This window comes from Camelus dromedarius, chromosome 5 (assembly GCF_036321535.1).
Source record: "Camelus dromedarius isolate mCamDro1 chromosome 5, mCamDro1.pat, whole genome shotgun sequence".
NCBI classification, from domain to species: Eukaryota; Metazoa; Chordata; class Mammalia; order Artiodactyla; family Camelidae; genus Camelus; species Camelus dromedarius.
In genome coordinates, this window is record NC_087440.1 from 34267071 (window position 1) to 34292491 (window position 25421).

General features: G+C 33.3%; 1 long non-coding RNA gene across 1 annotated transcript in view; it reads left to right on the top strand.

Moving 5' to 3' along the window:
• LOC105094197 (uncharacterized) overlaps positions 1-25421 on the top strand; it is a 1056246-nt gene that overhangs the window by 21684 nt on the left and 1009141 nt on the right. The window contains exon 3 of the long non-coding RNA XR_004137286.2: positions 11310-11415. This is a non-coding gene — a long non-coding RNA (uncharacterized LOC105094197). The remainder of the gene's footprint in view (positions 1-11309; positions 11416-25421) is intronic.

A 25421-nucleotide genomic window follows, 5' to 3' on the forward strand; every position in this document is an offset into this window, starting at 1 on the left:
CCTTTTCAAACACTGTATACAAAGATAAATTCAAAATGGATTAAAGACCTGTGTGTAATACTGGATACTATAAAACTCCTATCGGAAAACTTAGACAAAACTGTCTTTGACATAAATTTCAGCAGTATTTTTTGAACCAGCTCCTAGAGTAATGGAAATAAAAGCAAAAATAAGCAAATGGGAAATAATAATAAAAGAGGAGGAGATGGGAGGAAAGGGATGAGAACAGAATTTTTGGAAGGTGGTTTAAAGAAAAGGACCTAGCAAAAAAGACAGGAGAAGAATACGTTGTAGAAGTTTTCTCAGAAGAATCAGAAAGGGATAGGAGCAGGCGGTCATAAACAGAGAGGGAGTCTCCAGTGGAAGATCAAAGGTTATGGAAGAAGATGAAGAAAAAAGTGTATTTGAGTTGATGACTAAGTTATTATTAAACTTCAAGAGAACCGTTTAAATTCTATGGCCAGAATTATATGAGAATAAAGAGAAAATGGCAAGAAGGAGAAGGAAAGTGAAAGGTAAAGTAGACTTGTCTTTAGAGAAATTTGCTTGTAAATTTTAGTGCTGGAGATACTCATAAAGAAACACTCAGTGTTGACTCCTACTACTTTTTTTTTTTTTTAACAAGGGGGAGGTGATTAGGTTTATTCATTTATTTGTGTTTGGAGGAGGTACTGGGTATTGAACCCTGGACCTTGTGCATGCTAAGCATGAGCTCTACCACTTGAGTTCTACCCTCCCCCACCTCAGTACTTCTATTTTATTTTATTTATTTTTATTTTACTTTATTGTGGCAAGAACACTTAACATGAGGTTGATACTTGACAAAATTTTAAGTGTATAATACACTAGGTACAGTGTTATAAAACAGATCTCTAGAACTTAACCGTACTTAACTGGAACCTATCCGAATCTGTGCTAAAATATCTGGAATATTTTAGGACTTTTTGATTTCTTTCTCCATAAATTCTTTTGTCTCAAGAAAGCCTGTTTCTCTGAATTTCTAGAAATACATCAGTAATTCTTAAGTCCTTATTAATGAAAAATGCTTTGGAAAGATACAGACATTTGATTTGAATCCTCATGAATAACCTTAGTTTTTATCCTAATAAAATAAACAGACAAATATTAAAGAATATATCAACTATCAACTTCATTTTTTAACCATCAATAATCTATGGATATCCACTGGATTTATGAGAATTTGTGTTTATAAAAAGATACCTCAAAAGCTGCAATTTAAAATGATACTCTTACAGAAACCGTTTTACCATAGAAAGTCATTTTCCTGACCAAAGACTTGATACCTTACTTCTAGAAGAAATGGCCAGTTACATCATAAATGGTGAGTTGAAAATAATATGATCTGTGCTTTGCACAGAAGACTTACTAAAGTACACATACATCAGTTAAATAGGGTAGTGGAATTGGTAGTCTTACACTTAAATTAATGAGTTAAATAATCAGTGGCAGTGGATATGCAGCATGAGGACAGAAGGTGGGGATAGGAGGAAATAGCCAGAGTGAAAGCCAGTAGTTAGGAAGTTTCCATAAGAGAGCCAGGACAATGGCAAGGTTCCATGGCAGAAGCATGTGGTCCTGATATAATTTTAAAATCACTACTAATGGTGCCTTTAATATTAAATTTTTTTCTGAAAAAGTTCATCTGTATCCATTATATTGTACCCGTTGTATTGTGGATATGTATGCATTTTATGAAAACTACATGGCATTTTTATCTGTCTTTATACGTATATGCCCTTTATCTTTACCTAAATGTTTTATATTGTTTTCCATTTCTTTTTTTAACTTGACACTATGTTTTAAAGATTCTTCCATATTGCTCTAAGTAATTCAGTTCATTGTTTCTACATTCTACAAGTATGTATTTAGTACCTTTTACTCTTGCTTCCATAAGTATAATTGAGTCTAGGAAGTGAGACTTTCTTTACCTCAGTGAATTCCTGGTCTGTTTTATAAATCTAAATTATCATTGATGGTTATCTGAATCTGAGTTCTTTCTGTGAAATAAAGAATGCTTTACACAGGCATTTCTAAAGCCAGGTAAGGTTGATGAATTTGACTGATGAACTCAACAGAGGATTTCAGTAATCGATATCAGGGAAATATAACATAGACTGTTATTTTTCAAGTATACAGACAAAAAAAAAAAAAAAACACCTAGTGAAATAAAAGCAAAAATTATAGAGTACTAGTGAACAACTTAAGAACATTGACCAAGATTCATTGGGTTCTAGATACCCAGGTGGAATCTGGGTTCATATCCTGCCTCCACCGTTCACTGACTATTTCACCTTTGGCTAGGTTCTCTGTTGCCTCTGTTTCTTTATCAGTAAATACAGAAATACCTCATTTTATTTCACTTTATTACACTTTGCAGTGGTTTTCTTTTTCACAAACTGACCTTTTGTAGCAACCCTGTATCTAGCAAGTCTGTAGCCACCATTTTTTCCAACAGCATTTGCTTACCTCCTGTCTCTGTGTCACAGTTTGATAATTCTCATAATATTTCAGACTTTTTTATTATTATTTGTTATGGTGATCTATGATCAGTAATCTTTGGTGTTAACTGTTGTAATTATTTTGGGGCACTACAGACCATGCCCATATAAAACAGTGGACTTGATTGTTGAAATGACAGCAAAGGATTCAGAATATTACATAAACTTAGTTGATAAAGCAGCAGCAGACTTTGAGAGGATTGATTTCAATTTTGAAAGAAGTTCTGCTGTGGGTAAAATGCTGTCAAACTGCATTGAATGCTGCAGAGAAATGGCTCATGAAGAGTCAATCAATGTGGCAAACTTCATTGTTGTCTTATCTTAAGAAATTGCTTGAGGCCATCTCAGCCTTCAGTAACTACTATCCTAATCAGTCAGAAACCATTAACATCGAGGCATGACCTCCACCTGCAAAAAGATTATGACTCACTGAAGGCTCAGATGATGGTTTGCAATTTTTAGCAATAAAGTATTTTTAATTAAGTTATATAGGTTGTGTTTTTAGACATAATGCTATTGCACACTTTAAATAGACTACCATAAAGTATAAACATAACTTTTATATGCACTGGGAAGCCAAAAAATTCGTATGACTTGCTTTATTGTGATATTTGCTTTATTGCAGTGGTCCGTAACTGAACCTGCATATCTCTAGGTTTGCCTATATTATTATTGACAAGTGTTAATTTTGGTAAAATTCTTAGAACACTGCTTAACACTTGGTAAACAATATTTAAATATATGATGAATATAAAATCATTCATAAAAATACCTTTAACCTCTTATGATTGATTCTAATATTTTCTACTCAGTTTCATTTTCCTATGACCAGTTCTGGTCATGATGAACTAAATTGATAAAATGAACCATGGTACACAATTTGAAAAATACCAGCACAGAGTACTCCCTTCTTGAAAAATCATGATATACATAAACTGGTTAAGCATATGGAGATATTATACAGAGAAAAGGAACCTATTTACTATTTCTTAGACAGTATTTCCAAAGTTTCCTCATCTATAGAATTTTTTTTCATTTAAACAGTTACAGTAGATTGAAATCTAAAATGGACCACCAAAATTTCCTACCCTAATATCTGGGATTGCGAATATGATGACACAAAACACCCTGATTATGTCACCTTATGTTGAAAAAGGGATTTTTTTCAGATGTCATTGAAGTCACTAATTAGTTGACTTTAAGTTAATTTAAAGGTAGGTTATAGGGATGGGCCTAGCCTAATCATATGAGCCCTATGGGAGCTGGGTTTTCTTCTGATGGGGGCAGAAGGAAAGTCAGAGATACTCAAAGTACAATAAGGATGTGATATGCTGTTGTATTACTGGTTTTGAAAATGGAGGGAACCATGCACATAGACTAAGGTGCAGCCTCTAACTACTGAGAGTAACTCCCCACCAACAGCCAACAAGGAAATGGGAACTTAAGTCCTACAATCAAGGAATTGAATTCTGCCAATGACTTGAACCAGTTTAGAAGTATATTCTTGTATATTCTTCCATAGCGCCTTCAGAAAAAAGCCCAGCCTGGCTGATAGCTTGATTGAAACACTGAGGCAGAGAACCCTACCATGTCTACCCAGACTTCTGTCCTACAGAACTTTGAGATAATACATGGCTTCTGTTTTCAGATTCTAAATTTGTGGTAATTAATTACATGGCAATAGGATACTAATATACCAGAACACACAATTGTAAATCAAAGTAAACAAGCAAACAATAAGAGAGTGATTGTAATTTGACTGTGGAAGAGAAGATATAAGGGAGGATTTTTTTGTTCAAGTTTTTGGTTATGCCTTAATAGTACAATAAGAAAAAAATGTCAGTTTGTGCATGAGTAACATTGTTTTATATGAATACTATGTTGTTAAAACAATATTGTACAAAAAGTAGCAGTAATTGAGCAAGGCAGAAACAAAACTGCTAAATCTTTTTTTGTGGGTTTATGGTATTTCTTGTGTCAGGAAAGATTTTTACTCTATTCTTTCACCTCAAGAAGAAAACTCACACATACCTTTAGCTATCATACCCTTATCTTCTTATCTCCTTCCCCAGCTTTAAGCAACTGCTTTCACTATAGATTTCCCTATGATGGACTTTCATATGAATGGAATCATATAATATGTATGACTTTTGTGACTGGCTTCTTTCACATAAGCATAGTGTTTTCAAGATTTATCTGTGTTGTTGCATGTATCAGTACACCATTCATTTTTTACAGGATAATAATATTTCATTGTGTGGATATACCACACTTTGTTTAGCCCTTTGTTTGCTGAAGGACATTTGGGTCATTTCTATTTTTTTGGCTATTATGAATTATGCTACTATAAACACTTGTGTACAAGCTTTCATATGGACATGTGTTTTCATTTCTCTTTGAGTATATACCTAGCAGTAGAATTTCTGAGTCATATGGTATGGTAACTGTATGTTTAATCCACTGAGGAACTACCTGAGTGTTTTCCAAAGTAGCTGCACCATTTTACATGTCCAAACAGTGTAGAAGTCTTCTAATTTCTCCACATCCTCACTGACACTTATTATTATCTGACTTTAAATTTCATCTATCTCTCTAGGCCAGGTTCGTATGCCATTACTTCCACACAGTCCCTCCTGTTTCAGCAAAGCATAGTAACTTCTGTGGACTTCCAAAGGACTATATTTATTTGTTTCTTAAAGCTCACATCACGTTCTTCATTGTATCGTTGTTAGTATGGGTCTTATGTGCCTGCCAATTTAATCATTTTTATAGGATTTGTGTTTAATTTATCCTTCAAAGCACAGATGTTCTCGGTGCCTTGAACATAAGAGCAGTTCAGGAGGTATTTGCTGAGGGTTTTAGATTAGAAATGAACCAGATGAACTAGTTTAATGTAGTGTATGACATTTTCTTCCAGTGTGAGCCTAGAGAGCTTGTTTGGCCTTGTCATACATGCACAGAGTTATTCAGTTTCAAATTTTGTGCTATCACTTATTAATCATGTGCTGTTAAGATTTATTAAATTTGCTGAGATGTTTATCTGAAAATGTGAATTTTAATATTGTAGAAAGTTACTATGAAGTATAAATGTGATAATTTATGTGAAACACCTAGTATAGTTCCTGGCACGTATTTGATGCTCATTACATGGTAGTAAAATTGTTTATAGTGATGTTAATCTAGTGAAGCTAAATATAAAATGTAGTAATCCCTCTCCACAACATATTTCCTATTTTTAATTTTCCAACTTTTTTTAATTGAAGTATAGTTGATTTACAATGTTAATTTCTGGCTTACAGTATAGTTATATATATATATATATTCCTTTTCATATTCTTTTTCATTACAGGCCATTACAAGATATTGAATATAGTTCCCTGTGATATATACTAGGACCTTGTTGTTTATCTATTTTAGTTAGTATCTACAAATCTCGAACTCCCAATTTACCCCTCCTCACTCCCTTTCCCCTCTGGTAACCATACGTTTGTTTTCTATGTCTGTGAGTCTGTCTCTGGTTTATAAATAAGTTCATTTGTGTCCTTTTTAAATTAGATTCTACATAAAAGTGATAAATGGCATTTTTCTTTCTAGCTTACTTCACTTTGTTTAGTATGACAATCTCCAGGTTTATCCATGTTGCTGCAAATGGCATTATTTTATTCATTTTATGGCTGACTAGTATTCCATTATATATATACCACAACTTCTTTATCTGTCAGTGGACATTTAGGTTGCTTCCACGTCTTGACTGTTTTAACTAGTGCTATGAACATTGGGGTGCATGTATTTTTTCAAATTAGAGTTCCCTCTGGATATATGCCCAGGAGTGGGATTGCTGGATGATAGGGTAAGTCTATTTTTAATTTTTTGAGGAATCTCCATACTGTTTTCCATAATGGCTGCACCAGACTACATTCCTACCAGCAGTGTAGGAGAGTTTCCTTTGTTCCACACCCTCTCCAGCATTTATCATTTGTGGACTTTTTTAGTGATGGTCATTCTGACCTGGGTGAGGTGATACCTCTTTGTAGTTTTGATTTGCATTTCTCTGGTAATTAGCAATATTGAGCATTCTTTCATGTGCCTGTTGGCCATTTATGTATCTTCATTGGAGAACTGCTTGTTTAGGTCTTCTGCCATTTTTGGATTGGGTTGTTTGTTTTTTTGTTACTGAGTTGTATAAGCTGTTTGTATATTCTGGAAATTAAGCCCTTGTCAGTCGCATCATTTGAAAATATTTTCTCCCATTCTGTAGGTGGTATTTTCATTTTATTTATGGTTTCTTTTGTTGCGCAAAAGCTCATATTTTTAATTAGGTACTATTTGTTTATTTTGCTTTTATTTTTATTGCTTCATAGACTTTCCTAGGAGAACATTGCTATGATTTATATCAGAGAATGTTTTGCCTACATTCTCTTCTAGGAAGTGTCTTATGTTTAAGTCTTTAAGCCATTTTGAGTTTATTTTTGTGTATGGTATAAGGGAGTGTTCTGATTTCATTGATTTATATGTGGCTGTCTAGCTTTCCCAACATAACTTGTTGAAGAGACTGTCTTTTCTTCATTTTATATTCTTGCCTCCTTTGTCAAAGATGAATTAACTGTAAGTGTTTGGGTTTATTTCTGGGCTTTCTATTCTGATCCATTGATCCATATGTCTGTTTTGTGCCATGCTGTTTTAATTACTGAAGCTCTCTAGTATTGGTTGAAGTCTGGGAGGGTTATTCCTTGAGCTTCATTCTTTTTATTCAGTATTAATAATAGCATATGGATTTAATTTTAGTTGTATTTTATTAAATTGCAGTAATTTTTGGATTGAATAAATGTGAATTGCATGTCACCTCAAATTGTAGAATCAGAAACATTTAGTTTGGGTTGACCATGGTAGATAGCCTGCTATAAGATAGATTATACTCTTCTGTGTCATTTACTTGTGTTCTGTTGCTCACTTTGGCGTATACCCCATTCATACTAATACATCTCATAAAACAGATTACTTTTGTGCTTGCATGTTACCGTGTGGTGCTTTAAATTCTTCATGGTAATATTGCATGATACTCAGTGTTATAAATTTCAGTAACTCTGGATATCTATTAAATGGGTATAGAAAAGAAAGGTATGACCACCAAGAGGAGGAAAGAATGGGTAATGATAATATCGCAAGAGAATAAGAAGGGTAGTGTCTTTTGAAGACAAAAATTAAAACATATATGCAGTTTCAGGATGCTATTAGACATTGAAAATGAGGTTGCTGTTAGGCCTGCTATTGCAAGTTTTAGTTGTTGTGCTAAGAGATCAGTGATAAGTGTATTTTTTATTATTTATTAAATTATAGTATATAAATTTTTTCCAGTTTTTTCCAATTTCTGTAGAATAGTTAAGTATTTCATCTATGAGTTCAAATCATATTTAAAAAAAACTTTACTATTGTGTGGGAGAAATTATTATGTGGTGAGAATGTATTGTATTGGATAAAGTATACTGCAAGGCAAAAAGCAGAGTTTTATTTAGACTACTAGTTGCCAATTATGAAAATCTCTTTGAGACTCAGTTTCCTTATCTACAGAACAGATAATAACATTTCTCATGTTTAGCTCCATTTGTCTCAGACACTAGCTGAAAAATGCTCAGATGGTTCCACTTTGTAAACTCTGAAGCACTCTTCAACACAAGGAGATATTCTGATTAAGTACTAGGAACTGGTCTCTGGAAGCTTTCCTCTCCCTAGCTGCATCAAAATCTACCAGTGAGCTTGTAAACATTCAAGTATTCCCTACCAGGAATCCCCTTCCACAGGATTCTTTGGAAGATCTGAGTATGGTCATAAGTAAGTCCTTCAGCTTATGGTTTCAGTCAGTTTATCTCCCTATTAGACATGCAGTTCTCTATTATAGTCATTGAATATCAGTTAAGGTTTTTGTTTAAGAAAATGAAACCAAGCAGAAAGAGATTTACTACAGGGAATTGGATGTTTACAGGGAATTAGTTGTTTCCATAAGGGAGTTAGGTCTTGACAGAAGCATTGTGAAGAGGTTGCCATTGGAAGTTTTGTTACAGAGTCAAAACACCATAGCTGTGATAAGCACAGAGCAAAACCCTGCTGTTGCCACACCTACTACCACTGCCGTCTATACGGAGATAATTAGTGATGAGGGAGCAGAACAGACAAAAGCACTCATCTGTGCTTGCTAGCCCCTGGTAAGTGCCAAATACCACGTGAATGCAACTAATTCACTTCTAGGAGCCAATTTCCAAAAAAGTAAGCTATATGATTTTGTATGTATTTCTAGTATGGAAAAGCAAATTCAAATAACCACCACAGTTTCTATGTAGTTAAATTTATTTCTCCAGTTGTTCCTTAGTGGCCTTGGAATTTCTTATTTTCAACCCTTTGTCCTTACATGCTGTAGTTCTTGTTCTTTTAAAAATTATTTGTGGAGAGACATGTGGGCCCCACCTTATGATACATTATCAGTAACTAAGCTAAAATTCCTTTATCTCCTCTCAAACTGGTATGATTTTGCAAAAGCAGTGGAAAGGAATTCTTAGATACACATATTCTGAAGAAGCACGTTACTGAAAAACTGAAAAACTGAAAAACTTATTTGAAGATATGTTTCATCAATCAAGAGAAAAATAATGCATACTTATGAATGTGGAAGTAGGGTCCTCAGGTTTTTAAAGAATTTCCCATGTGAATTAAGAGATATATTTATCCAAGTCAGCAGGAAATGTGCATAGTGTCAATTTAATTCCTCTGTCACTGTGATACTGATAGAATCCCTGTCTCTAGCTGGTGGGGTAAATTGACATACATATTCTTGCCCATTTTTGGACATTTACAAAGTGTCTTCACACATTAGGACATAATTCAGAACTTCTTTTAAAATGCAAGAAGAATTCAAAAACTACTATGGCAATCTTGAAAAGACACCTCAGATCTTCTGCTGTGGGGAGCATAGTTAAAGACACTTCCAACTGTCACCTTTCTGGATCCACCACCATTTATAAAATGAAGTCCTATTTCTCTATGATATTCTCAACCAGTGATTGAGTATGGCAGGAGTGTTGGTGTTGGCCCATTCTGATGAGATACTGGACTCCTCTTGTGGGCAAGGCTGGCTTGGGAACTCCCTATCTTTCTGGGTGAGATTTTCTTAGAGCTGTACTGTAATCTGAGACTACCTCCCTAATCCTCCTTCTTGCCCCTCTCCCTTCGGATATGTCAGAACTACATTGCAGTCTGGATGCTTTCTCTGCCTACTACTGCTTCCTCCCTTTTATTCTTTGAAGGTGTTTCTCTAACAAGTTTCTTGAAAGACTGATCACATGTTGGTCTGCTTCTCAAGATTACCTGAACAAATGCAATGACTTTCAAGATTGTAATTGTTTTGAAGATGGTAAAAATGGGATTTCCATCTCCACTGAGAATAAGAGTGGGAGAAATCAGTTAAATCTAAACAAGTGAAGTTACTTTAAGAGGCATTTTTAAAGGTAAAGTCATCTAGATCCTTAGATGGGATAATATTGGAAGGCAAATTAGAATTATACTTTTTAGAGAATTCTAAGAAGAGGGTCAACATTTAGATGACTAAATCTATGAACATTCTCCCTGAATGATGGAACCCTCTATGTTGCAGCCATGAAATAGTGCTGTTGAACTGTTGATACTAATTCTCCATCCCTAATGCTAGTTTTGAACAGATTAGCTGCATTATGGGTTAAATGCACTCAAGGTTTCTAATCATCGTTTATTGCATGTGTTTGTAAGCAAATTCATTCTGGGTTTCAAATATGGAACAGAAGTTGATTGTAACATAGAAACTATCTGAGTTTACTGTCTTTAGTTCTGTAAATAAGAAAAAGTTACCTTTGCTCTAGAGGGCACTTCTTTCAGCGTTGTGGTATCCTTAGGTTAGCAAAACTTTTTCTTCTTTTCCCCACTGACTCTCCAGTATTGCCCATCATTAATTAATCTGTTTCTTTGGAATCCTGGCATTTCTGCCCTCTCCCTAGGATCTGCCCCTGCATTGTAGTTTGCTTCACAGAAGGTCTACATTCTAGGATATGTGTTGAATTCTTCAGTAAAGGGATGAAAGTGATGCCAGTAAAATGTAACAAGTACAAGAAAAAAATTCCAACTATTCACATTCACTATTGCACATTCAACTGTTATCTTTCTGCAGTAATAATATTACAGTCTGTGAGCTTATTCAGGATATGTGATTATTTTTCAAATATTTGGCAACTCATTCTTTCAAAAAAAATCAGTAGTTTAGATGAGAAATATTTTAATTATATATTTTTGGTGAAATCACTACAATAATAAAATATTTTAATTTGTAACATTTTCTATTAGATGGCAATATGTATTTGGGGTTTTTTTTATTATACTTAATATAATTTTACAGACACATTATTTTTCCCCCTAATTTCTTTACTTTTTGAAGCTCATCCTGGATGTGTAAGTGATTCGAAAGGCAATTCCCTTCAGTCTGAGTTTTATGAACTTCTAGGAGCCTCAGCTTCAATATCTATTTTCTTAGGAAGGTAATATTTGTATAAATGTATTAAGCTTGATTCTTCTCTGAAAGCAAATATGACTACATTTATTATTCCCAGTTTGGTAATAAAATGTTAAATCATAATCTCCAGATAAGGACTTTTCCTCTTATGATTCTAAATAAGAGAAAGTCTGCTTTCCTGCTTACTTAACATTTGGTGGTGAGGTAATAAATAAAACATCAGCCAAAGAGTGATTGGGTCTCTCTGCTTCTTCTTTCTACAGGTTGTGTTTCACATGGATGTAGGTATGTGCCACAGCCGCATGACGTCTTGATTAGGTGACTCTGTCAAGATTGCTTTAAAGGACATCTGTACCACGGAGTTCCCAGGTCAAGATTTTATATTCTTGATATTCCTAGCCTAAATGCTGATGAAAATGGGTCCTTTTTTGCTTTCTTGGTGATTTTTGGTAGACAAAGTTGAATTCCACATACCATGGTAATCTTGTTTGTTATTTTTCTTAATATGATTTATTTTAAAAGTGAAATCAGGAAAATATCTTGAAAGTCTGTTAGGTGAGGGCAAAGCAGTATCAGAACAGAGCTTAGGAGTCTCATCCTTCTAATAGAATACCCATAATAGAGATTTAGAGACCTTTTATAGCAGACGTGTTTAATGTTGAAGCAATACATTATTTATATATGCAAATAATATATTGATTAGTTTTCATATCCAGTTTGTACATACTCAGTTTTCCTGCTAGTATACATTAGCACCAAATACATAAATTTGAACACTCACTTCCAAAAAATTCTTGAGTTGGATATACTTTTTAGCAGTCTTCTGCTGTAGCAGGTGAGGGCACTGTAAGGGCAAGCTGGCAAACATCTGAAGGAATGGCTTCTCCTATGTTATGTATGATTCATGACTCAGAGGGTAAGATCTTGATTCGCTTTGGCAAATAGAAAAAAAGATTCTAAAGTTTTCATACCCCTGTTAGTTTCTGCTGCCATTTAGGTGTTAATAACAAACAGTAAAGGAAGATGTACAATTAATCTGGTATAGTAAATGTATATTGCCCTGCCAGCTAATGTCCCTCCATTTGAATCTTGGTCTTTTTCTGACTATCTGTGTGATGATGGGCAAAACTGTCACTTTTTTATGGTCATAGTCTTCATCTGTAAAATGAAGTGCTCTTATCAGATGACCCCTAGCCTTAGTTCTAGGTTTGTGATTCTGTGGACTTTTAATAAATTAAGTAATTAAAAAAATGTCTCTTGAATGGCAGAGGGAAGCTCTAACTGCTTTGATTGCCAAAATGATCATACTGTACACAATTGAGCAAATTGATTATGAACCTGATAAGCATTTAAAGTAATGTGATTTTTCCTGTGTTTGGAATATTTATAAATAAAACCAGGGGCTGATGGATGGCTTTTTTTGATTCAAAATCAAAAGTTGATTTTTCCTCTTTTTCTAATTTTCTATATCCCTCCAGGAGGCATGGGTGTGGATTGAATGAAGTGTTAGGAACCCTTCCAGTTTTATGATTTTATGAAATATTATTTGATACATCCATATATTGGCATTGAAATAGATGGGAACTTTTTTCAATTTCTCTTCCTCTTTTCTCGTGCCTCTCTCTTTCTCCGAGGAAAATAATATTTCTTTCCTAGATAACCTCATTTTTTTTGTAGTACAGAATAATTAAAATATTCACAAGCAAAGTGTCACTTGCTTCTAAGACCTCTTAAGAATGATCAGCTGTATTTTAGTTGAATTCGAAGGTTTATAAAATTTTTCTGTTCTTACTTCTCATGTAACACTAAAATACTAATGCTGGCCATGGTGTGAATGTACTATTTTTAGTAGGAGTACTTTCAGATGCTAAGTAATTAATTTTGCAAATTATTGATTAAAAAATGCTATCATATTTATGAGAACTTGAGAATCTTGTAACCATTATTCCTATTGTAAATGTATATTCAAGTGGCTAGAAAGAATTTTCTTTACAATTATTACATTTTTTATTAAGTGAAAAACATACCTGTCTCAGGATATTTATACTTTTTCTGGGAAATATAGAAAAAAAAATCAATGTTGTATGTGTTAGTGAGCATATCATATATCTCTAATGATTATATATTACAAATTATGTGTTACGGGTTATGAGATCCTTTCTAGAGTTAGGGTAACAAAGGCTTCATTTGCCTGAGGGGACATAGGGAAACATTTAGGAGAATGAAGCAGTTAAGCAGTTAAATAACATTTTGAAAACACTCAGCATTTCTCACCATTTGATTTTCACTTGTGGAAGACTGCTTTTCTCATACTAGCAGATTAGAATAGTTAGATCCTCATACCCATTCCTCCCTTCTGTCATTTTTTTTTCCTCCATGAAATTTTATCTTCTTTTACAAGAACATTTCCTGAAAAAATTAATGCTTTCATTGAATTTTCCAAATTTAACAATATAGGATTGGGATTTTTAAAAATTGAAGTATAATCTATTTGCACAGTCGTGTTATTTTCAAATGTACAGTAAAGTGATTCAGCTTCATCTCTCTCTCTTCTCTCTCTCTCTATATATATATCTTTTTCAGATTCCTTTCCACTATAGGTTGTTGCAAGATATTGACTATAGTTCCCTCTGCTATACTGTAGGTCCTTGATGTTTATCTGTTCTATGTATAGTAGTTTCTATCTGTAAATCCCGGACTCTGGGATGTTTTATTTAAAGGAAGATAAAATAATTTTAAAAATATAATTTTCTCGAAGTATTATCACCTCCAATTGTATCTTTCAGACTGTGTTCATAGTATCACACCTTTATATTCATGATGAGAAGCAAAACAAGCAAAACAAAACAAAACTAAGGGAGAAGAATCTATCATAAAAGAAGGACAAAATTCTTGAGTCTGTATTGATAGGGGAAAATGCAGGTGGGAAAAGTAGATGAATACAATTTACACTTAATCCAAAAATCTCATTAAAATAGAATATTAGTCTCTAGAAATACAAAACAGTTGCTAAAAATTGTAATCAAGTGCTGATACTAACCAAATTAAAAGATGCAGGTCTCCCTTTTACTAATTTTCCTTCCCTTCAAATATAATTAGTAGTGAAACTGAAAGCAACAGAAACAAGAAGAGAAATGAAGATCTTGGAAAATCCACTAAATGGATTATTGTTTTCTAACAGTTGTTAACTGGACTGTATTTGTTGTATGGTTGTATGGTAACATTTTCCCCCTTGCCTCCAATAGGCATTGTGTTATATTTATCTTTGTCAAAAAATCTAGCATCTGATAGGAATCTAAACAACAAATGATAGCTTGATAGCTTTATTATGTATGCATCTTAATAGCTCTGGCAAATAACAAATAATAACATTTCTTTCTCCCAGAGAATGAAGAGAAATACATGTAGAAGGAGCTTAAAAGTGAATGAGTTAAATAGCATGGTCACAGAATCTTTTCTAAATAAATAGGGTATTAAAGAGTTGTCAGTCTTATAAAAAAGAAAATATGAGTTCTGATGAGGAAACCTGGATTTGTTTCTTAGCACCAACTATGTGGATATATATCCTTGAGGAAGTTACTGAACCTCCTGTGATAACAGTAAAATGAGAGGATAAGATTAAATGATCCCAAAGCTTTTTTTCAATTCAGGTAGTCTGTGAAATAATATTGGTACCTAAGACTTAGGGCTTAGTATATGTCATAGCCTGTGGGGCACTATCACTTTAAGATTTTTACATAGATTTTATAATTGTCAAACAACCCTGTGAAGCAGGCACTATTATTAGTTGGATTTTATGAGGAACTAAATCTTAGGGATTTAAGTATCTTAAACAGTGTAACATGCTTGGGAGTAGCAAAGTCAGACTTTTCAATGAAATCATCTGACTCAAGTCTACCAGCAAAAGGACCTTGCTCTACATCTTCCCCTCGACATTATTTACAAGCCCGTCAGGCCTTAGGAAGTCTTAAGTGTGTGAATACTGCATTCTTTCCAACTTTGTTGTCCCTGAGTAGATGGTTATTTGCCCATCAGTCTGGCTTGTGCTATATAGTATATTATACTTCCTCTTCAGTTAACATTTTCTGTCTGTGCTCACTCTTCAGCTATAAGCAAGAGAGTGACACATCTTTCAATAGAATATTTCTACTGAGTATTTTCTAGAGACTGCCCATGCAGTCATTGAACATGGATCAGAAGGAAGGTTCATGAAAATTATAAAAGAACAGCCAAGGGAGAGTTTTTTGCAGTGAAATTATAGGAGTGTCTCCTTAGGTCAAAGTCAACATAAGGATAAATTAACTCCCGAAGCAATTTCGAAAAGGTGAAATTCAATGATATTGCGGTTGTTAGACCAGGTGTTAAAATGTTATTGGGTGTTAATTTAATTTTCATCCTGTCAACACTCATCTGAACTGTAACAGCTGCTAAACACGGTTCCACAAGAGCAAACCATCCTCACAGAGGAAGCAGATGCCTAATCAATAGGGCCAATAGAAATGTATGGCTTAGCTAAGCAGCCTGCACAAGGGGGGAATGAATCCCATAGGGCTCTGTCTTACCTGAATGGAAAAGAACTCTAAAGGTAGTGAAACTATTCAAGCAGCAAGAACAGGAAACTGAAAGTCCTGAGTTGGCTTCCTGTTGACTATTTCTTTGTTTCTTTTCTTTTTTTTTTTTTTTTTTAATTCTGCATGACCTTGGATTGGACAATGCCTTGGTTCTCCATCCTCCTGAGCTCTCAGAGGTATTGAGGATGTCGTTTCAAGTCTGTTGCTATCTTTACTTCTGTTACCATCTCACAGGTCGTACACAGTTTAAAGCAGTAATCAACTGCTTCTAAACAAAAGGTATCTTCCTTTAGGTTTTAACATTAAAGAGATAATAATGATAATGTACTAGTAGTTAATAACTGTCCTTCATTGCATCCTAAGGTAGACAGGAATAGATGACTTATAATTGGGAAAGGCATTTTGGATTTGAGTAATTTCTTAACTACTATACTTACCAGTGTATAGGATATGTAATTTCCCTTTCTGTAGATTTTCGAACAGAAGGGTAGATTGCTATGTCTTTGCCAAGTGTAATTTTACTTTAGAAGCTGGGGTTTGACTATATAACCTATTAAGATTGATTATGCTATATGCGTTTAATAATTTTTCTGTAAGTTAGTTGGCCTCATCCGAAGTATCACCTTTGTTAATGCATCTTAGACCTGGCTATAAATCTTTTTGGAATTAAGCGGTAGTGTTCACGGGATTCTCTAAACTCTTCTAAACAGGAGAATTATGACACCCTGAAGCTTCAGTATTATTAGAAGGTTTGGGATTTTTTTTCCAATAAATGAAAGCAACAGGATTTAAAGGACTAGAATGCAAATTTTAGATAGATATTACAAAGATGCATCTTTCAGTTTGAAAGTTGAGATAGGCTTCTTTGACTTATATGCAAACATTTGGCAATTGTTCTCCTTTTAGGGATCATCAGGGAAATGTTCACTGCGGCTACTTGTCTAGTATGTTCTCCTGGAGGAGAAATCTTCCATTTTTCTGGGTTTGTTAAATGTCAGATAAAGCAAACAGCGCAAAACAAAGTAACATCTGTCTTCTACTTAGAAGTTTACAATGCTTATATTATTGCTTTTCTTCTGCTTTCTATTCCTAAAAAAAGTAAAAGCTTTAAGGAAGTATGCAGTCAGGGTTGTTTTATCTTATATTGGGACAGTAGTTGTGTGACCTTACTGCAAAAAAAGGTTAGTCTGGAGGAAATAAAATAATTGTGGCATTTATGATGATCACCTGGACTTTTTAACTTTTTGGAGATAAGGTAAGTTATTATTGAGGAGAATTAAAAAGAGTATCAGAGCACATTGAAAATTTTATATCATGAAATTTTTATCCCAAAAATAAATGCAGATAAGGCAGATAAGATGAACTGAGCCAGGCTGTCAATAGAAAAATAATTTTGAAATGGCTCTTTGGAGCTCTGAGTAGAAAAACAAAAGGTAAAAGCAAGAATCATATTTCTTAGCATTTAATTGAAACTGAGTACAAGAGCCATTATTAGCTATGTTTAGTATGACGACATACTAAATGGTTCCCATTTTGTGTTAGGTATTTGAAAAGCCTAACGTTTGGTGCAGGAATATAGTATCAGGAATTCTTTGTTCCCTTTCTCTCTCCTCTTCTCATCTGATCTTCCTTCCTTCCTTCTACCCCCATTTTTCCTTCTGGTAGGAAATGAATGTAGATTGAACACCTTGATGATTGGATTTTACACAATTTCAGTGAAGAAATATGTACTTACAGGTTAAATTGGGTTTCTCTGTGTTAACACATTATCAGAGTCATTTATAAACTGTAATCTTATGGCTGTAAATGAATTTCATTATATAATTTATATAAAATAGATAATAGATTAATGAATGTTATTATTTCCTTACTTTCACTAATTAGACTATTACTAAATGAGATCAGCTAAATTCTGAAGCTTTTAATGGAAAATTGATGTAGCTTTTGTGAGCCCTAGAAATCTTACTTTTTTGCTCTGTCACAGTAATATATACGGATTCATCATCAAAACTTGATATTTAAATCAAATTAAAGGGTATTTTTAGTGGAATGATCAGCCTTATAAGATATATGAAAACAAATTTTACAATGAAGTTCATAGAGAAAGTAATGTTTCATGTTTTCTCTCATAACTTGAAGGCTTTCTAAAGAGAAAACTACTTACTGTTATTCACTTTCTTTTTAGTACAAAAATGAACAATTTCAGGTTATTTTGACCATTCTGTCTAGTAACTAGTCTGGCTGTTTGAGAGAGTGAAGTAATGAGGTAGGGAGAATGCTAACAACATATTCTGTGAAAACACCTGTAAGTTTTAGACATGCTTTAAATTTTAATTGATTGGTTCATATTTCACTCAGGAACTTAGTGGGCAAGATATTAACATCCATGACTTCACTTATTTTTCATATATATCATTGATAGGGTTTTGGGCTTATTGTAAATTTTCTGTTACAAAGTTACGATGACTTCCTATACTGTTACTATACAAATTAATATTCATTGGCCTTTCTCCAGAATACACTAGAGTGTATTCAAAGAGTTTAAACACACCGCTTAGTAAATGTACTGATTTATATTCATCCTAAGTCTATGTATGCTTAAATTTTAGAGTGGCTTTTATTTCTTCTAGAATAGGCTCCACTCTTCAGTACCTATATTGAATTATTTAGTGTTTGTTGTCTTCCTCAGTGTGCCTCTATGCGTTTCACAGTACCTATACATGATGTATTTAATTAAATTGAATATAAATTCTCACACATTTCTTTATATTTGTTTGAAAGAGCTTATTCGAATTTGCCAGTTGGAAGAAACCAACAAAAAGAGATTAAGATTTGCTCATGATCTCATGATCTCTTGAATCTCTGGAATCCTCATTTACTGAGTTTTATTCTAATACTCTTCTTAAGGTAATACTGTAATCCTTAAACTTAAATGTTGCTTATGGCTAATGAAAGCTGAAAGCTAAGACATACATCTAACCATAAGTCTGGAATTTTAAAATATTGGATCTTGCTCTAATCCTGTTACTAATAAGTTCCAAAAAGTTACTTATGTAAGTATGAATATAAATTATCTCTGCAAAACTTTTTCTTGCTTTATAACTCTAATGACATTATACCAAAGTTGTTTTAAAGTGTATTTCCAAGAGATGTAGTGCAACATGGTTTTCTGAGAATTCTGTGCTTTACTTTTTCTTCAGAACAATGATCATTACATATATATATATATATTTTTTTTTCTTTTGTGTATGTTGTTCCTCACAACGTGAAAGCTTCATGGGAAGAGGGACTTTATCTAGGTTGTTCACTACCGACCTCTTAGAACAGTGCTTGCAGCAGCACTGGTGCCTGCTTAGCATTGGATATGTCAGTGACTGAATGAACCATACTGTGAATGTTCAACAGTTTCTCCTTAGCTGAGCCTTAATTTTAGTGAACTCTGTGACCAACCTTTAGTGACCCTGCGGTGAGCCTTGAACCATACTTTCTGGTAATTTTTCTGGCAGTATCTTCATTCTGGTTTTGGCTTTGATTGTTTCTTCACTTGTGTCTTTTCTCCGAATGAATTAACTGTGGGATTATATTGTGGGTAGACATTAAAGTAAGATCTTCCACTGTCATTGTAGGATATGAAGGTTGTAGCATTTGTTGTTGTTTATAAGGAATGTATTTTGTAGGATAGACCAAAGATGAGTACTTGCTAAAGTACCGTACTCGAATTCAGAAATCTATACTCAGGTGGATTTGCTTGTGTAGGCCATCTGTTTGTGTGGTTAACTGCAGCAGTGGATGACTAAAATGATACAGATCTACCATACTTAAAGTAAAATTATACTATGATGCACTAAGCAAACTCTGGGAAAGAGCTCCTGTTTTTTGGAACAGAAGCACTTAATATAAATGAAATAGCTTACTCTTAGCTGTAATTGCTATTTATTACTGTTATCTAATTTTGATTTTAAATCCCAAGTCTAAATATCTCACTCATTCTGTATCTTTTCATAGTGTCAGATGGCCCTTGGTTTTCCTAAAAGTTATGAGTTCTTCCCATGTATAGATGTTGAAGATTTACTTTACTAGGTAGGCCAAATGACTGTAGAATCAATTTCTGTGTTTTAAAAGGTAGAAACTACTGCAAGGATAATGTAACTACAGCATGTTTCTAAGACATGATTTGGGAATAGATTTTATTGAACAAAATATATTCATAGCATGTGACTGCTCTATAGTAGTAAAATTCGTGTTGGTTTTCAGATGCAAGGAAAAAGAAAAAGGTAACTTGCTGCTATACTACTCTAATAATAAGTTCCTAGAGGGACATTAGGCTAAAAATAATTTATTGAAACTGCTCTCAATTTCTAAAGACATTTCTGAGTTGCATTTAGAACATAGCCATTGATTACAAAAGTGTGATTTGAGAAGGCAGAAGAGGTCAATTTTCTTGCAAACAAATTAAGAGATGCATATTGACTGCAGGGAAGTATGCCATCACTGAGAAATCGAAAGTAATGGGACTTCAAGAAATCAATCAGCAGTCCAGTCAAATTAGACTTTTTCTCATACTTAGTTCCTGGAACCCTTTGTGGAATGTACATATTTTCAGCAGATATAAACTTTTTCTTTTATAGCAAATCCACATCAATTAAATGAATAGATAAGTAGGTTATAGGTTCTAACTCACTCATATTGCATGTTTTCAAAATCTTAAAAAAAAAAACAACCAAAAAACCCAGAAGCCCCCTGAAATCCTTCATAAATGTATATCCTTCTCTGATTAGTTTTGTCCCAGTGACCCATTTTTCTTAGCAGTCTAGTTTGGGTTCCCTTTGGGAAGGTATGACTCTCTAGTCTGAAATCAGTAACCAGCTTGCCACATTTATTTTAGTGTTTTGAGGAATGAGAAAAAAAAAAAACAAAACACTATCTTTTCAGTACACAAAAAGACCATACCCACTACATTCTAGTCAGTTCTACATGGGACTCTGTGCTGTAAGATCTCAAGTTCATTTTTTCCCCCTGATATAATGAGAGAAAGGTATTTTTAAAGCTAAAACATTCAAATGATATGATCAGTCAGATGTCAAGCATGTAATGATTCTTTTGAGCATATGTATCTGCTAATAGAGAATTGTGGAAATAGATGCTAATAGTTTATCGCTTAAGGTAGTAAGCCAGAGTTTGTAATTTAGAAGTAAATGTATAAAATGCCCCACATTTCTTATCTTCAACATGATAATGTATACTTTTTTCAGAAATCTTTAAAAAATATTTTTAGAGAGTTAAAAAATATCCCCCAAATATATCAAACTAGGATATATTAGGTGGTTGATAAAATGAGAATGAGATGCATAGTGAGTCAATCTTAAAATACTTGAGTTAAAGTCAATTTAAGTTTTAAGTACACCTTGTGCTAAATACACTAAAGAGTATCAAAATGCATTTCACAGTTTTTACTCTCAAAGAGATCGTGCTGTAATGCTGTGTTTAGTTAGTACAAAATAGCATTATAAATCAGTGATGGCTCAGATTTGAGTGTGTTTCTTGCTGGGAAAAGTCCATTTTCCTTCTATAACTAATCTAGGACAGTGAAAGTGGAACTACTTTAAAAATGTGTTTAGTTTTTCTTTATTTTAGAAGATATTATTAGGGATATTAAAAACATTTACATATCTTGTGGATTTTGTAATTACAAAGCAATATGTGCCAAGAGTGGAAAATTTGGATAGCATAGATTAGCTCAAAAAAGAAAATAAAAAGCATTCAATAATTACCATCCAATAATTAGCACTACAGTTACAACACAGAAGTAAGCCCTGTTCACTACGGTTGACAAAATATATTTACAATATTTTTTGTAGTTTTGTTTTGAGGTTACAGAATAAACACATGCTCCCACCTAATTCCTATCTCAAAACCTTAGCTATGATAGATATAAAAATAAATAAATGTATGTGTGTTTGTGTGTGTATGTGTGTGTGTGTGTGTATAATAAATATAGATACAGATACTCATCTCTCCCTCATTTCTGGAGCAGGGGCTGAGACCCCATCACACAGTTTTATGCTCTGCATCAGTGCCTGTTCTGAACATTGAAGGCTGATGCAAAAAATACAGACAGAAACACACACACACACAGCACATTGGTGAACAGTGGACAAAAATGATGATTATTCCCTTGAAGACATTTAATGGCACCACAATGAAGAAGGAAACATGAACATAGAAATGCACGGGAAGGGCCAGTTATGGAAGTTGGGGATTGCGCAAAGACCTTTTCCTCAAACAAGATAGTGAATGGCCCTCTTCACTCCCATTCTGGGAGATTTATCTACACTCAGGGGGCAACAGTGAGGGTTTGGACCAATGTTTTTCCTGACTACAAATATACATAAATATTTTATATTTCCATTGTATTTTCAAAATAAGAATTATTGATATATAATACCATTTTATAAATTGCCTAACACTGTATTTATTTAAAAAAAATTTCAATGTCTAAAAAATTATAGTCATCAGTTGTAGTGTAATTAATTCATGTATTTAAATAATTGCATTTTTTGTAATTTTAAACAGTGCTACATTGAACATCCTTACAGAAAAATATTTAATTTAATTGATCTGCTTTTATCAAAATAACCATTAATAAATTTTATCATTTTGTAAGATAAACAAAAATAATTCTGAGATTATTTTAAAATTAATTTGCTTTTTTTTAACATTTTTATTGATTTATAGTCATTTTACAATGTGACAAATTCCAGTGTAGAGCACAATTTTTCAGTTATACATAAACATATATATATTCATTGTTACCTTTTTTCCTCTGTGAGCTATCGTAAGATCTTATATATATTTTCCTGTGCTATACAGTATAATCTTGTTTATCTGTTCTACAATTTTGAAATCCCAGTCTATCCCTTCCCACCCCCTGCCCCCTTGGCAACCACAAGTTTGTATTCTATGTCTATGAGTCTATTTCTGTTTTGTATTTATGCTTTGCTTGTTTTTGTTTTTGTTTTGTTTTGTTTTTTTAGATTCCACATACGAGTGATCTCATATGGTATTTTTCTTTCTCTTTCTGGCTTACTTCACTTAAAATGACATTCTCCAGGGACATCCATGTTGCTGCAAATGGCGTTATGTTGTCAGTTTTTATGGCTGAATAGTATTCCATTGTATAAATATACCACATCTTCTTTATCCAGTCATCTGTCAATGGATATTAAGGCTGTTTCCTTCTCTTGGCTATTGTAAATAGTGCTGCTATGAACATTGGGGTGCAGGTGTCATCCTGAAGTAGGGTTCCTTCTTGGATATATGCCCAGGAGTGGGATTCCTCGGTCATACGGTAAGTCTATTACTAGTCTTTTGAGGAATCTCCATACTGTTTTCCACAGTGGCTGCACCAAACTGCATTCCCACCAGCAGTGCAGAAGGGTTCCCTTTTCTCCACAGCCTCTCCAGCATTTGTCATTTGTGGATTTTTGAATGATGGCCATTCTGACTGGTGTGAGGTGATACTTCATTGTAGTTTTGATTTGCATTTCTCTGATAATTAGTGATAATTGAGCATTTTTTCATGTGCCTATTGATCATTTGTATGTCTTCCTTGGAGAATTGCTTGTTGAGGCCTTTTGCCAATTTTTCAATTGGGTTGTTTGTTTTTTTCTTATTATGTCGTATGAGCTGTTTATATATTCTGGAGATCAAGCTTTTGTCGGTTTCATTTGCAAAAATTTTCTCCCTAGATTTGCTTTAAATCTATAAATTAATTGGGAGAAAAATACTAAATCTTTACAATATTTAGATTTACCATGCATGTGCCGTGATCTCTCTTACTTTATTCAAGTGTTTGTATTATTCAGTACTTTTGCAGTTTTCTTAATTTTAATCCTGGACAAAATTTATGCCTAAATATTTTCATATTTTTCATTGTTATGATTTTTTCCATTTTCTAAGGCAGATATATAGAAAAGTTACTGAGCTTTGCTTATTTATTTTTTATCTTTCTCAATCTTCTAATTAATTTTAATAATTTTCTTTGTGTTAATTATAATTCTTCATATACTTTCAGTGTCTTCTGATTGCCAAGTTGTTTTTTTCCCTCAATACACATCCTGACTCAAGCTGTATACATTTGCAATATCTGATTTTTAACCGCACACTCTTCATCCTATTGACCCAGAGTGAAAATTGATACTCTTATCTGAAGGACTGTTCCCTTGAGTGTATTTAAACCAGAACAATCTCTATGTTTAATCTGGGTTCATCAGGAACCATTAGCCTTGATTGGTTTGTTTTTCTCCCCCTCCATCTCAGGACTTGATTCTATTGAGTTAACAACTATTCTTCCTTAGAAGATGGCTACCACAAGTGTGTTTCAAGTAATTCCAATATCTTGCTTATAGAAATTGAACTGATCTTTTTTTTTTTCCCTTTTAGTTTTATTTGAATAACTGCTGTAATGAATTCTGTATTTGTTGAAATCTCTGAAGGTTTGTGGGGACAAAACAATCACTTAAATCTCTAACATGATAGGATGCTATTTATCATAGTTTCCATTTTTCATTGTTGAATTATGCAGGCCAGTTACAAATAATAAGCGTCATTTATTGAAGACTCATTCATTGGTATTCAATAAATCCTTGTTAATTATAATTTGACTAACTTGAGATTTATTTTATTTCAGAAGAGAACTAGGTATATGTTTATCTTTGCAAATTGTTAGAAAAATAGGTTTGTAAGCATTTTAGCAGTGTAAATAAGACTGGGAGAATTATTAAGGACAGACTGTTTCTTCTTTTTTTTAAAGCTTTTTTTTTTCTGGTGGAGGGAGGTAAGGAACAGTCTATATTTCTTTTAAAAAATTCTAGAAAAACACATTACTCAGAAGATAAAGCAATCTGTTGAAGCTATAGCAAATTACAATCTATGAGCCCTATCACAGCTTTTATGAGAGTGCTTAATTAATTAGTGCTGCTAATATGTGGAATGTATCTCTACGTAAACTCTCATTTTGCTACTGCAATTCTGAGGTAGAAAAACCAATGCATTATTATTCAAAACATATAGTTCTAGCTCTCCTTTTGAGTATCTGTGACTTATGACCTCAAGTATATAATTTACCCTCTTCTGAGTCTAATTGCTTATCAGTTAAATGAAAAATAAAACAAAACAAAACATTGTGCATACCTCACAGAGTTACTTGTGATAGCTGAATGAGCTTGAGTCTGAAACCCACCTGATTTCAAAATTATAAATCAACAAATTCTAACTAATCATTACTATGTACTAGATTAATTTTATTATAAATTCAGAAGATGATTTTGTCTTAAAGTTTTGAATTCTGTATGCCAAGGACCACAATGGATTGTGCTACCTTGTCTATAAAAGTTATAATTGGTATGAAACAGCTTTGATAATTGTCTTGGCTACAATATTCTGAATAATTCTCAGTTTCACTTAAAATATTTGAATGAGTGGGTTATTCATGGATGAATACCATTGGTACCATGGGAAAAATAAGATTTCTCATTTAAGCTCTCAAACACCTTCCATTCTGTAAGTTAAGTACATCAATTGCATTTAAGAGTAAATTCTGATCTGCCCACATTTACTCTTATACTGTTACAGCACGAATTTTACATGTGACAGGTTTTAAATTAGCAATGTTTTTTCCAGATAAATAAAAAAGAGGAAAATCCTACATGAAGCAAACTCAAACTACATCCTTATAAGAAATTTTATAAACCTGTCATTACTTAAATGATTAATTTTAGAAAACTAACCTAATTATTGTTGAAG